Genomic DNA, 15188 nt, shown 5'->3' with positions numbered 1-15188 from the left:
TTCTCCAAACCCTCGTGCCCACTCTCTTTCCCTCCCCAACTGCTATCTTCAACTTCTCACTCTCTCATGACTCCTTCCCCTCTTCTTTCAAACATACCATGTATTGGCTTATGCTGTCAAGTTGTCCTCGACCCATAGTGACGGCATGGACACATTTCTTCCAGAACGCCCCACCTCCATCTGCAATTGTTCTGGTAGTGGATCCAGAGAGTTTTCTTGGTCAAAATGCAGAAGTGGTTTACCATTGCCTCCTTGGGCGCAGTAAACTTGAGTCTCTGCTCTCTACTCTCTCCCGTGCTGTTGCTGTCCAACACGGGTGAGTCTTGACTTGTGGCAGATTGCCTTCCACTCACTAGCCACTGTCCAAGCTAGGAATGGAATGGGTATGCCCCTTCTTGACTCTTCCTCCTGTAGCAGAGACTGGTAGAGGACTTGGAATCTCTCCAGGTGCGATCCTGAGAGGGGTCAAACACACCTACATCCCCACTATCCTATAAAAAAGTTCTCTGAACCCCACAACACTATCCGGGTATCACCACATTATCCACCTCCCAGAAGCAGCATGGCTCAGTGGAAAGAGCCCGGGCTTGAGAGTCCGAGGTCATGGGTTCTAATCCCGGCTCCGCCTCTTGTCTGCTGTGTGACCTTGGGCAAGTCACTTAACTTCTCTGAGCCTCAGTTCCCTCATCTGTAAAATGGGGATGAAGACTGTGAGCCCCACGTGGGACAACCCGATCACCTTGTATCCCCCTCCCAGTGCTTAGAATAGTGCTTCGCACATAATAAGCACTGAGCAAATGCCATCATTATATTTTTTTCTGACCAAACTCTGAACAATTTCTGTGAGTGCCCGACTCCACCAGGTTTCCTCCAATTCTCTCTTCGACCTTCTAAAATCTGGCTTTTCCTCCTTTACTCCACTAACACCGCTCTCTTCAGGGGTCACCGCTGACTTCTATCTTTCCAATTCTAACAGCCTCTATGCTACCCTAATCCTGCTCAACCTCTAGACTGACTTCACACTCCCTTCTCTTGGAAAAAAAAAAAAGATCTAATCTTGTTTTTTCTAACACAGCTCTCCGCTGGTCCTCCTCCTCCTTCTCTGGCCAATTCTTCTGTCTGTCACTAACTCTTTCTCTTGCTCAAATCTCATATCTGTGGATATTCATTCAATCGTATTTATTGAGCGCTTACTGTGGGCAGAGCACTGTACTAAGCGCCTCAAGGCTCTCTTGCCCAAGTGCTACAAGTGACGCCAAGCTTTCTGGGCGATGAATTCTCATCGTTATGAAGAGCCTCAGACAGAGGCTATACCATGTGTAAGTGACTTCACTTTTTGCTTTAAGGGGAAAATGGGAAGTTTATCTTTTCCTCAGAGGGAAAGACAGAGGGAAAAACCAGCAGGCAGAGCCATTTTCCCCGTCTCTTTCCGAAAAGGGCAACCCAGAAATCATAGAGGAGAAAAGGAAAACATGACTCGCCCCTCCTTTCTCACTTCTAAAGTATTTAGTATCAGAAGCACAACGCAGCAGCTGCAAAATTGCAGATCTGGCAAACAAAGGGTGAGCTTGGCAGGAAGTGCTTAGATTTATCCATCCACTGTTTGCTCTAAAAAGACCCAACCGTGTTGATGAGAGAACAGACCTGAGTTCTAATCCAAGCTCCACCACTTGTCTGCTGTGGGAACTTGGGCAAGTTACTACATTTCGCTGTGCCTCAGTTACCTCATCTGTAAAATGGGGATTAAGACTGTCAGTCCCATGTGGGACATGGACTGTGTCCAACCTGATTAGCTTATCTACCCCAGCACTTAGTCCAGTGCCTGGCACATAGCAAGCACTTGACAAATACCATTAAAAAAAAAAAAGATACATCTGTGCACTTCCTGATGATGCAGCTGGATGGTAACTCCACCTCCTATAGCCAGAATCCGAGTTGCCCTGATCTCACACACACACTAGAGATGGGATGCCAAGTTTCACATCTTTAAGAATAGTTGTATCTGTGTTACTACATACAAACTCAATTCACATCTCCATGAAATATGTATACATAAATATATATATATCTTCAAACCATATTTCTCTTATTCACACTGTAGGACTCCATGACATATTCTGCGGGTTTTTTTTCTGAACTATACTGGGAATAAGAGCTCTGCACACAAGTTAAGAAAAGCTTGGTTAGAAATCTTAATTTTCAGGGTATTTCAGAGATTGTGAGCCCCTGGAGGGCCAAGGCCCATGTTTAATTTTTTTAATTTTCCCCTCCCCATCCCCCCTGCCTTACTTCCTTCCCCTCCCCACAGCACCTGTGTATATGTATATATGTTTGTACGTATTTGTTACTTTATTTTATTTGTACATATTTATTCTATTTATTTTATTTTGTTAATATGTTTTGTTTTGTTCTCTGTCTCCCCCTTCTAGACTGTGAGCCCACTGTTGGGTAGGGGCCGTCTCTATATGTTGCCAACTTGTACTTCCCAAGCGCTTAGTACAGTGCTCTGCACACAGTAAGCGCTCAATAGATACGAATGAATGAATGAATGGTTTTTGTTAAACACTTACTATGTGTCAGGCACTGTTCTAAGAGCTGGGGTAAATACAAGTAATCAGGTTTGACACAGTTCCTGTTCCACATAGGGCTCACAATCTAAATAGTGGGGAGCACAGGTATTTAATCCCCATTTTGCAGGGATTTGAGGAAACTGAGGTGCAGAGTAGTTAAATGACTTGTCCAAGGTCACACAGCAGCAACTAGCAGAGCTGGGATAAGAACCCAGGTGCTCTGACTCTGATCTTTTCATTAGATCATGCTATTTCTCCAATTCTCTAATTCCCACACATGTACCTTTCCTAGTGCTTAGTACAGTACTTTGCACACAGTAAGCACTTAGTAAATACTATTACTATCAAAGGAGATTTAAAAATGCTTAAAGGTCTGAAATTTGAAGCGCGCAATCTTTTGTTATATGTGAAAAATCCTGGGTTATTCTATTTTTTGCTAAATGTAGGTAAAACAAATGTTCAGCAGCATGTTTTGACTATTTTTGATACTAGATGCTGTGGGCAAGTCACTTAACTTCTCTGTGCCTCATTCATTTATTCAATTGTATTTATTGAGCACCTACCGCATACAGAACACTGTACTAAGCACTTGGGGAAGTACAATGCCACAATAAACAGTGATATTCTCTGCCCGCAGCAAGTTTACAGTCTAGAGGGGGGAGGAGACAGACATCAATACAATTTAATTAAATTACAGATATGTACATAAGTGCTGTGGGGCTGGAAGCGGGGAAGAGCAAAAGGAGCAAGTCGGGGTGACGCAGAGGTAGTGGGAGATGAGGAAGAATGGGGCTTAGTCTGGGGAGGCCTCTTGGGGGAAATGTGCCTTCAATAAGACTTTGAAGTGGGAGAGAGTAGTTGTCTGTCAGATTTGAGGAGGGAGGGCGTTCCAGGACAGAGTCAGGATGTGGGCTAGGGGTTGGTAGCGAGACAGGTGAGATGGAGGCACCGTGAGAAGGTTAGCACTACAGGAGTGACTTTTGAGGGCTGGGTTGTAGAAGGAGAGAAGCGAGGTGAGGTAAGAGGGGGCAAAGTGATTTTGTTTGATATGGAGGTGAACGGGCAACCGCTGGAATTTTTGGAGGGGGTGTGGGAGAGTGACATGTCCTGAACGTTTTTGTAGAAAAATGATCCGAGCAGCAGAGTGAAGTATGGGCAGGAGTTGGGAGAGACAGGAGGCTGGGAGGTCAGCAAGGAGGCTGATGCAGTAATCCAGGTGGGATAGCATGAGTGACTGTATTAATGGGGTAGCAGTTTGGATGGAGAGCAAAGGGCAGATTTTAGCGATGTTGGGAAGGTGCGACCGACAGGATTTAGTAATGGATTGACTATGTGGTTTGAATGAGAGAGAGGAGTCAAGGATAACGCCAAGGTTAAGGGCTTGTGAGACAGGCAGGGTAGTGTTGCGGTCAACGGTGATGGGAAAGTCAAGGGGAGGACGGGGTTTGGGTGGGAAGATGAGGAGTTCTGTTTAGGACGCGTTAAGCTCGAGAGAGGACATCCAAGTAAAGATGTCTTGAAGGCAAGAGGAAATGTGAGACTGCAGAGAGGGAGCTAAAACAGGGCTGGTGATGTAGACTTGGGCATCATCTGTACGGAGATGGTAGTCAGAGTCACAGGAGTGAATGAGTTCTCCAAGGGAGTGGGTGTAAATGGAGAATAGAAACTGAACCTTGAGAGACTCCCACAGTTAAGGGGTGGGAGACAGAGGAGGAGCCCATGAAGGAGACTGAGAACAAATTACCAGAGAGATAAGAGGAGAAAATCCCTCCTGGATTACTGCATCACAGCCTCCTTGCTGACCTTCCAGCCTCCTGCCTCTCCCTACCCCAGTCCAAACTTCACTCTGCTGCCTGGATGATTTTTCTACAAAAACTTTCAGGACATGTCACCTCACTCCTCAGAAAACTCCAGCAGTTGCCCAGCCACCTCCGCCTCAAACAGAAACTCCTCACCACTGGCTTTAAAGAACTCCACCTCCTTGCCCCTCCTATCTCACCTCGTTACTCTCCTACTACAACCCAGACTGCATACTTCGCTCTTCTAATGCTAATCTTCTCACAGTGCCTCGATTTCACCTATCTCACTGCTGAACCCTCGCCCACATCCTAGGCGACTCTAGGAAGAATGTGACTTCTAGACTGTGAGCCCACTGTTGGGTAGGGACTGTCTCTATATGTTGCCAACTTGTACTTCCCAAGCGCTTAGTACAGTGCTCTGCACACAGTAAGCGCTCAATAAATACGATTGATTGATTGATTGATCCTGCCTCTGGCCTGGAATGGCTATCCCTCCTCAAACCCGAGAGTTACTCTCCCCTCCTTAAGATTTATTGAAGGCACACCCCCACCAGGAAGCCTTCCCTGACTAAGCCCCCCCTTTCCTCTTCTCCCCCTCCCTTCTGGGTCGCCCTGACATGCTCCCTCTGTTCTTTCCTCCTCCCAGCCCCACTGCATTTATGTACACATCTGTAATTTATTTTTTTAAAATTAATGTCTGTCTCTCCTCCCTCTAGACTGTAAGCTCGTTGCGGGCAGGGAATGTGTCTGTTTATTGTTGTATTGTACTCTCCCAAGTGCTTAGTACGGTGCTCTGCACACGGAAAGCACACAGTAGAGAAGCAGCGTGGCTCAGTGGAAAGAGCAGGGGCTTTAGAGTCAGAGGTTGTGGATTCAAATCCCGGCTCCGCCAATTGTCAGCTGTGTGACTTTGGGCAAGTCACTTAACTTCTTTGGGCCTCATTTCCTTTATCTGTAAAATGGGGATTAAGACTGTGAGCCCCCCATGGGACAACCTGATCACCTTGTAACCTCCCTGGTGCTTAGAACGGTGCTCGGCACATAGTAAGCACTTAATAAATGCCATTATTATTATTATTATTAAGCACCCAATAAATGTGATCGAATGAATGAACTTTTGAATCACACATGCACAATCTCAAGGATGCCACCACCATCTCCTTCAAGAAGAAAGTTTAAGAAACCAGAACGAAGCAACTGTCGCGACACCTAACCACTCTCCACCGCTGGCCTCTGCACATAGTAAGCGCTCAATAAATACGATTGATTGATTGATTGATTGGCCGGCTCCTAGCCGGAATCTTTCCGAATCTTTCCGAATCTTTCCGAATTCTCCGCCGGAGAATAAATGCTATGGATTGTCCGCTTCTGGAATTGCAATTCAGCTCTAGGCCACAGAGTGTCTCCGTGGAAATGATTTTTGCAGCGCGTCACACAAAGGAAAAACCCAGGGAGCAGGACGGAGAGCGCTACTCAGCTTTCGTGGACCACACAAAAGCATCCGCCATCGTCAGAAAACCTGCCCTCGGGCAATCATTTGACTGCTCTAAGAATTTCATCAAAATTTTGAGATTGGCCCCCCATGGCATGGCACGTCAGAGATGGGGTACCCTATCTGATCCGTTCCTCCTCACCCATGGAGTAAAAGCCGGGCTGTATAGTAGGTCCAGTGGAGTCTAAGCACCCATGCTGGAGGATGTGACGACGAAGTTGAACACTCATTCATTCATTCGTATTTATTGAGCGCTTACTGTATGCAGAGCACTGTACTAAGCGCTTGGGAAGTACAAGTTGGCAACATATAGAGACAGTCCCTACCCAACAGCGGGCTCACAGTCTAGAAGGGGGAGACAGAGAACAAAACCAAACATATTAACAAAATAAAATAATTAGAATAGATGTGGAACTAAAATACTGTTACAGAAGTCTGTTGACCAGGCAGCACACTGTCCAACAATCCAATGAGAGACAAGGAATCAATAAATCAGTGGTATTTATTAATCATAATAATGATGGTATTTGTTAAGCACTTAAATGTGCAAAACACTGTTCTAAGCACTGGGGGGATACAGGTTGTCCCATGTGGGGCTCACAGTCTTAATTCCCATTTTACAGATGAGGTAACTGAGGCACAGAGAAGTTGAGTGGCTTGCCCAAAGTCACACAGCCGATAAGTGGTGAAGCTGGGATTCGAACCCATGACCTCTGACTTAAGCACTTACTATGTGCACAGCACTGTGCTAAATGCTCGGGAGAGCACAATTGCAGCAGAATTAGCTGACACATTCCCGGCCCATAATGAGCTTAGAATCTAGAGGGGGAGGCAGACATTAATATAAATATCTTGCAATATATAGCTTAAAGACATGTACATAAGTGCCGTGGGGTTGGGGGCGGGGTGAGTAACAAATGTCCAGAGGTCACAGATCCAAGTGCATAGATGACACAGAAAGGACAGCATCCACACATCCTCCAAACTAGCTCTTTTCCTCCCTTCAAAGCCCTACTGAGAGCTCACCTCCTCCAGGAGGCCTTCCCAGACTGAGCCCCCTCTTTCCTCTCCACATCCCCCGCGCCCTACCTCTTTCCCCTCCCCACAGCACTTGTATATATCTGTACAGATTTATTACTCTATGTTACTTGTACATATTTACTATATTTTATTATTGATGTGCTTATAGCTATAATTCTATTTATTCTACCGGTTTTGACACCTGCCTATGCGTTTTGTTTTGTTGTCTGTCTCCCCCTTCTAGACTGTGAGCCCGTTGTTGGGTAGGGACCGTCTCTATATGTTGCCAATTTGTACTTCCCAAGTGCTTAGTACAGTGCTCTGCACATAGTAAGTGCTCAATAAATACGATTGATGATGATGATGTTGCCGACTAGTACTTCCCAAGCACTCAGTACAGTGCTCTGCACACAGTAAGCACTCAATAAATACGATTGAATGAATGAATGAATGAATGAATGAGAGTGAGCTGGGGCAAAAAGGGGCTTATTCTAGGGGAAGGCTTCTTGGAGGAGGCGTGACCTGAATAATGCATTCAATCGTATGTATTGAGCGCTTACTGTGTGCAGAGCACTTTATACTAAACTCTTGGAAAGTACAATTTGGCAGCAGATAGAGACCATCCCTACCCTTTGAAAGTGTCGAGAGTATAATGCTGCTCCATGATGGGAAGGCACGAACCCCCACAAGCGTCCCATCAAGCTCCTTGAGCATTTCCATCAGCATTCCCTTAGTGCCATGCTCAATGGCTTCAGTACACTCTAACTGGAGACACACGGCCTAGAAGGGTCCCCTTTCTTTCTCTCTTTTTTCATGGTATTTGTTAATTGCTTGTTATGTGCCAGGCACTGTACTAAGTGCTGGGGTGGATACGAAGCAGCGTGGCTCAGTGGAAAGAGCACGGGCTTTGGAGTCAGAGATCATGGGTTCAAATCCTGGCTCTTCCAATTGTCAGCTGGGTGACTCTGGGCAAGTCACTTAACTTCTCTGGGCCTCAGTTACCTCATTTGTAAAATGGGGATTAAGATTGCGAGCCCCCTGTGGGACAACCTGATCACCTTGTAACCTCCCCAGTGCTTAGAACAGTGCTTCTCATAAATGCCATCATTATTATTATTACGAGCAAATCGAGTTGGACAGAATCCCTGTCCCGCATGGGGCTCAGTCTTAATCCCCATTTTACAGATGAGGTAACTGAGGCACAGAGAAGTGGAATGACTTGCCCAAGGTCACACAGCAGACAAGTGGCAGAGCTGGGATTAGAACCCAGGCCATTCATTCATTCATTCATATTTATTGAGTGCTTACTGTGTGCAGAGCACTGTAATAAGTGTTTGGGAGAGTGTAATACAACAATAAACATACACATTCACATTCCCTGCTCACAGTGAGCTTACAGTCTGGGGGAAGATGCGGGGGGAGGCAGACATTAATATAAATAAATAAATTGCAGATTTGTACATAAGTGCTGTGGGGCTGGGAGCAGGGATGAACAACGAGAGAAAGTCAATGCGACGCAGAAGGGAGTGGGAAAAGCGGAAAGGGAGGCTTAGTTAGGGAATCAATCAATCAATCAATCAATCAATCAATCGTATTTATTGAGCGCTTACTATGTGCAGAGCACTGTACTAAGCGCTTGGGAAGTACAAATTGGCAACACATAGAGACAGTCCCTACCCAACAGTGGGCTCACAGTCTAAAAGGGGGAGACAGAGAACAGAACCAAACATACCAACAAAATAAAATAGGATAGAAATGTACAAGTAAAATAAATAAATAAATAAATAAATAAATAGAGTAATAAATATGTACAACCATATATACATATATACAGGTGCTATGGGGAAGGGAAAGAGGTAAGATGGGGGGATGGAGAGGGGGACGAGGGGGAGAGGGAAAGTCTCCTGGAGGAGATGTGTCTTTAATAAGTCTTTGAAACAGGGAGAGTAAATATCTGTCAGATTTGAGGAGGGAAGGTGTTTGCAGAGCACCGTACTAAGCGCTTGTGAGAGTACAATAAAACAGACAAATTCCCTGCGTGCAACGAGCTTCCTCAGAATAACCTCCAAGCCCTAAGTGTGGAGATGGTTCCCATGGCTCGGTCCCCAAAATGAGGAGGGGCTACCTGGACCAGGCTAGTGTGGTCCCCGGGGATGGCTCCTGAGCCTCTGCGCCCTAAGGTAGTCGACAGACCCAGAGGTTTCCTCAGTCAGCTGTACCAGGACAAATTGCATTCTTTTATTAAGACCCATCCCTGCTTGGGGTGGGGGCGGCAGTGTTTGTGCCTGAGAAATGGTTATTAGCGTTCCCATATACAGATTTTTCAGGGGCCAACCTCAGCTCATTCATACGCTTCTTTTCCCTTTCCACACGCGTGGCTAAATAGGGCTCATTAATTCTAGTCATCAACCTGAGCTTTTTAAAGAAGGTAGAGTGGAAGTGTTTCAACCTGAAGCACCGGAGTTCTCCCAAGGACCGCATACAGATGTAAACAAATAGTTCAGAGGACAACAGTTGGTTTGGTATACGGTTTACATGATATTTGCATACAATTTGTGTTGGCATCATATACTCAGCTATTTTCATGTTTAAATTTTATGACTTCTTACCTCAAATTTCTTGCGTTCTTGAGTTTTTTTCCTCTTCAACCATAATTGGCCCAAATCTGCAGAGAGATGGGAGGCTTACAGAGCCAAAGGAAAGGTGGGAAAGCCCCAAAATGCATCAGAAACCTTTTAGGGGGCAAGTTTTTCACTAAATGATATTCAATGTCCTGAAAAAAAATCAATGGCTCTCCCAAAACTGAGCCATTTATTCCCCTTTCATTCATATATCCTTAGTAGAAGTAACGACAGAAGCAGCTTTGCCGTTTGCCTGCTGGGTGACCTTTCCTCATGGGGATTCAATACCGATTCTTCCTCCCCTTTATACTGTGAGCCCCATATGGGACAGGGACTGTGTCTGATTACCTTGTATCTACCGCAGTGCTCAGCACAGTGCTTAGCACATAGTGAGCCCTTAACAATATAATAATATTACAAAATTACTTTTACAATTATGAGTAATAGAAATACCAAGATTTTTAAGGACCATACTAACAAAAACTCCATCAAAGGCATCTTACCGTCCCTTTTACACACACTAAATTAAATAGAGCTCTGAGGCATCCTAGAGACCACCTTAACACAAATGAGCAATTGCCTAGGGACCTCTGCATCTTGCCAGAAAAGGAATAAATGGTCCCAGGGTTTTCTCACTTAGGTGATGGAACTCTTCAGTATTGATGACTTTTTTTTACAGGTAGTATGCACAGGGCTTAAGTTCTGTTTTGAAGGCTCTTCTTATACTTCCTTTGCTCAAAACACATCATGCCAAATCCTGACATTTTTTGCTACTTGGCCAGTCAATGTAAGAGCGGAAAAATTAATCTAGTAAGTCTTGGCAGTCAGTGTCGGCTGTGACTGTGCACTGCTCGGCAAGCAGTGCTGGCACAAACTTCAATGTTGACTGCCTCTCCTGGTAACTGCTCAACTTCCTGACACTTTTAGGTGTTCCTATTAGAGAAAAATATTTCTTCACAATAGCTGTACTCAAGCGGTTTGTGCAGTCATCTTCTTCAAAGTAGAAAATGGCAGATCCACTCTAGCCTTTTCTCTTTCTTTCGGTTTGGACTCTTTGGCTTCAGTTTGCTCCTCTTTGCTATTCCAGTTTAAGTGGTTTTCTGACAAATGGTATTGCTCTCCAGCTCCCAAGCTCTTTCTCACTGGTAGGGAAAGAAAGGAAGGAGAACTTTGAGAAGTAGAGCTAACGGATACGATATATATGGGGAAAAATATATTCCAATCGGCCTTTTGTTCCATCTGCAGCAGGGACCGGCAGACAAAAGGATCGCTTTGCCCAGTTGCAGAGATGCCTGCTCCATTCCTGAAGAGGCCCCACAGACCCACGTTTGCCACTTTCTAGTTCTTCGACAGGGGCTGAAGTTCAACAAAGTTGGGATCCATTCACCCTGTCCACGAGGTATCCCATACAGCTCAGTATGTACTATCTTCCTGGCTGGAAGAATTGTTTTTAAGAGGTATGAATAGGATGGTACTTTGTGTCCTTTAAGGACACCCCAATCAACACACTTCCTATTTGCTTTTATACTATGAATTTTTTATGTTCTAAAGAAGATTATTTAAAACTAAATGCAAATTATTATGGATATGTCCCCGTTTATGCCCTGGACTGAGTTCTGTTTCCTAAAATAATATATCAGACTAGAGAGTGCACAAGGGAATACTGCAAAAAAATGGGAACAGCAAAGCATGTATTAGATGAGAATATGTAACTATTAAAACAGTGACATGTGGGACAAGCCAATGGCCAATCCACCCCAGAATTATATATTTTAAGATGCTCGAAAGAAGCACTTTTATGTTTGTCTAGCAGGTTAGAGAGTCTAAGCTTCTTGTGCACAGGGAATGTGTCATTTACTTATTTTCTACTTTCCCAAGGACTTAGTACAGTGCATTGTATCCAATGAGTGTACTCAATAAAATGTTATTAATAATAATAATAATAATGGCATTTATTAAGCACTTACTTTGTGCAAAGCACTGTTCTAAGCACTGGGGAGTTTACAAGGTGATCAGGCTGTCCCACATGGGGGCCACAGTCTTAATCCCCATTTTACAGATGAGGTAACTGAGGCACAGAGAAGTTAAGTGACTTGCCCAAAGTCACACAGCTGACAATTGGCGGAGCCGGGGTTTGAACTCATGACCTCTGACTCCAAAGCCTGTGCTCTTTCCACTGAGCCACGCTGCTTCTCTATTAGTGCTACTACTACTACAACTGCTGCCCAGATTATCCTTCTACAGAAACACACTGGGCATGTCACCCCCTCCTCAAAAATCTCCAGTGGTTGCCTATCAACCTTCGTATCAAGCAAAAACTCCTCACTCTTGGCTTCAAAGCTCTCCTCGCCTCCTCCTACCTCACCTCCCTTCTCTCCTTCTACAGCCCAGCCCACACAGTCTACTACTCTGGTGCTAGCCTCCTCACCGTGCCTCGTTCTCACCTGTCCCACCATCGACCCCTAGCCCACGTCCCACCTCTGGCCTGGAATGCCCTCCTTCCTCACATCTGCCAAACTAGCACACTTCCCCCCTTCAAAGCCCTACTGAAAACTCACCTCCACCAGGAGGCCTTCCCTGACTGAGCTCCCCTTTTCCTCTGCTCCTCCCTCCCCTCCACATGGCACTGATTCCCTCCCTCTGCTCTATCTCCCTCCCTGCCCCACAGCACTTGTGTATATATGTACATATTTATTATTCTATTTATTTCATTAATGATGTGTATATATCTATCATTCTGCTTATTTATACTGATGCTATTGATGCCTGTCGACTTGTTTGGTTTGTTGTCTGTCTCCCCGCTTCTAGACTGTGAGCCCATTGTTGGGTAGGGATTGTCTCTATTTGTTTCAGAATTGTACTTTCCAAGAGCTTAGTACAGTGCTCTGCACACAGTAAAGCACTCAGTACGATTGAGTGAATGAAGGAACAAATGAATATTATTACTACTACTTCTTGCCAATCAACATCATCATCACCATCATCATAACCAACACCACCATTTCCATCATCATCATCAGCTTTGAAATCCATCTCCATAGTTAGGGATGTACCATCTAGCATTTGGGCTTAATTCGTTCTGGGAGTCAACCCGTTGGAAAGCAGAGGTTTCCAGCACTTAGAACAGTGCTTGACACATAGTAAGCGTTTAACAAATATGATAATGATAATTGTCTTGTCTTATGCCATCGAGTCATTTCCGACCCACAGCAACACCACGGACACATCTCTCCCAGAACGCCCCGCTCTCCATCTGCAATCATTCTGGTAGTGTATCCATAGTGTTTTCTTGGTCAAAATCTGGAAGTGGTTTACCATTGCCGTCTTCCGCGCAGTAAACTCGAGTCTCCGCCCTCGACTCTCTCCCATGCCGCTGCTGACCAGCACGGGGGAGTTTTGACTTTTAGCAGATTGCCTTCTACTCGCTAGACACTGCCCCAGCTAGCAATGGAATGGGTAGGCCTCTGCTTGACTCTCCCTCCCATAGCCAAGACTGGTAGTGCACTGGAAGCTCTCCAGGACGACCCTGAGAGGGGAATAATAATAATAGCAATAATATTAACTTTGAAATAACTGGGAGCTGAGACTCGAAGGATAGTGCCATAAGTGTCCATTTTCTAGCTCCTTCCAATCTTGACTCTCCCCCCTCACCTCCATTTTGCCATGCCGGAGAAGATAGAAATAGTAGTGCCTGCTTTTAGAGTCCCTGTACACCTTCCAGAACAGATTAAGCCTGGCAGTCATCGTTTTTTGGTTTATTTTTGTTTGTTTTTTATGGCATTTTATGGTATTTGTTAAGAGCTAGTTGTTTCCTCTCACATCCCTAACTTTATTTCTAATAATCCATCATGGGCTCCTCATCCATGAATTTATCCAAACCCCTCTTAAATGTACTGATCCTTTTGGCCTGCACAAATTCCTATAGTGATGCATACCATATGCTTACCAGCTGCTGTGTGAAAAAGCATTTTCTTTTGTTGATGTTCATTGGTCCTAAATCCAGCAAAGAATTGCATAGATAGACAGAACCATGCTAAAATTTAAGATCATTTTCTTCTGCTCTGGCCTGATTGAAAACGGAAAATGGTTCCTTACCATCCACTGTGGAAGAATCCACCATAAAATTGAAGGCAGTTATGAAGCAGCATGGTGTAGTGGATAGAGCATGGACCTGGGAATCAGAAGATCATGGGTTCTAACCCTGGCTCCACCACTTGTCTGCTGTGTGATCTTGGGCAAACCACTTCTCTTCTCTGGGCCTCAGTTACCTCATCTGTAAAATGGGGATTGAGACTGTGAGCCCCACGTGGGACAGGAACTGTGTCCAACCTGATTTGTTTGTATCCCCCCGCCCCCCAGCACTTAGTACAGTACCTGGCACATAATAAGCACTTAACAAATACCACAATTATTATTATTAAATAATCCCTCAGTCTTTCTTAAAATCGGAGTTCCCTTATAGGGGAGACTATCTGCTATATGTTGTCACCATTCTTTTCATTTTTGTCATCAACATCATTGCCATCACCACTGCTATCATAGTTTTCATTGTTATCAACAGAATCATTTATTGAGCACCTTACTGTGTGCCTTCCTGTATTCTATAGGATTAAAACATAAAGAAAATACTTGATCCCTGCCCTCAAAGAGTTTATAATCTAAATGAGGGAAAAAGGCAAGCTGATGAATAGACTGTAAACTTGTTATGGACAGTGAGCGTGCCTGCTAATTCTGTTGCACTTGCACTCACCCAAGTGCTTAGTTCAGTGCTCTGCACGTAGGAAGTGCTGAATAAATATCATTAATTGATCTATTGATTTATCATAAGCACATACCTATACAAGTAGTGCTTGACTTGAGACATTTTGAGTTATAAGGAATGGCATTTGCAACATTTCAAAATGCATTCCTTATTGAGACTTTTCAGCACATTGGGTTCGACTACAACATTACTTCCTTTATGGCACTAGCTCTGGGGACATGGGTGGTTGGGGATTCACAGGACTCCCAGGAAAATGGGAAAGCAATTTTAAAAGGCATGACAATCGTGGAAAGGAAGGAAAGTTTAAAGAGGAGAGGAAGGTTGGAGCGTGGAGTTGGAGAAGCCCAGAGGTCGGGAGGGGCTTATCTGATTGTCAGGCAAAGTCATTAGGAAGGGGGTTGATGAATTCATTTTACTTCTGAAGTAAGAGGCAGCTACCCAGTACTACAAAACCTCTTTGACCCAACAAAAAAACTTCATGTAGCTACATTACTTAGCTACAATTGAGTGAGTACAAAATTCTGAGTAATTTTAGTAAAAAGATAGGTTATACAACAGGTTCAGGCACTAATCCCTCATTTATAGCACCGTTCTTGGGAGAAAATTGATTACACCTTACAATACTTCAATTTAAGATACAGATTTTAGGTACCAAAGAGAAGCAACATTGCCTAGTGGATAGACGAACGGCCCGCGAATCAAAACAACCTGGATTCTAATCCCAGCTCCATCACTTCTCTGTTGTGTGATCATGGGCAAGTCACTTCACTTCTCCATGCCTCAGTTCTCTCTTCTGTAAAATGGGGACGAAGACTATGAGCCCCATGTGGGATGAGGACTGTTTTAAATCTGATTACTTTGTATCTACCCCAGCACTTAGAACGGTGCCTAGCATATAGTAAGCGCTTAACAAATATCATGGAA

At 44.5% G+C, this 15188-nt stretch overlaps 1 non-coding gene across 1 annotated transcript; it reads right to left on the bottom strand.

Moving 5' to 3' along the window:
• Positions 1-326: 326 nt before the first annotated feature.
• LOC119948542 lies at positions 327-465 on the bottom strand. The gene has a single exon (XR_005456932.1). It is a non-coding gene; the product is annotated as a small nucleolar RNA SNORA7 (small nucleolar RNA).
• Positions 466-15188: the final 14723 nt, after the last annotated feature.

Source organism: Tachyglossus aculeatus, chromosome X4, assembly GCF_015852505.1.
Source record: "Tachyglossus aculeatus isolate mTacAcu1 chromosome X4, mTacAcu1.pri, whole genome shotgun sequence".
NCBI classification, from domain to species: Eukaryota; Metazoa; Chordata; class Mammalia; order Monotremata; family Tachyglossidae; genus Tachyglossus; species Tachyglossus aculeatus.
The sequence above is the reverse complement of the archived record's forward strand: the minus strand, read 5'-3'. Positions and strand labels throughout refer to the sequence as shown.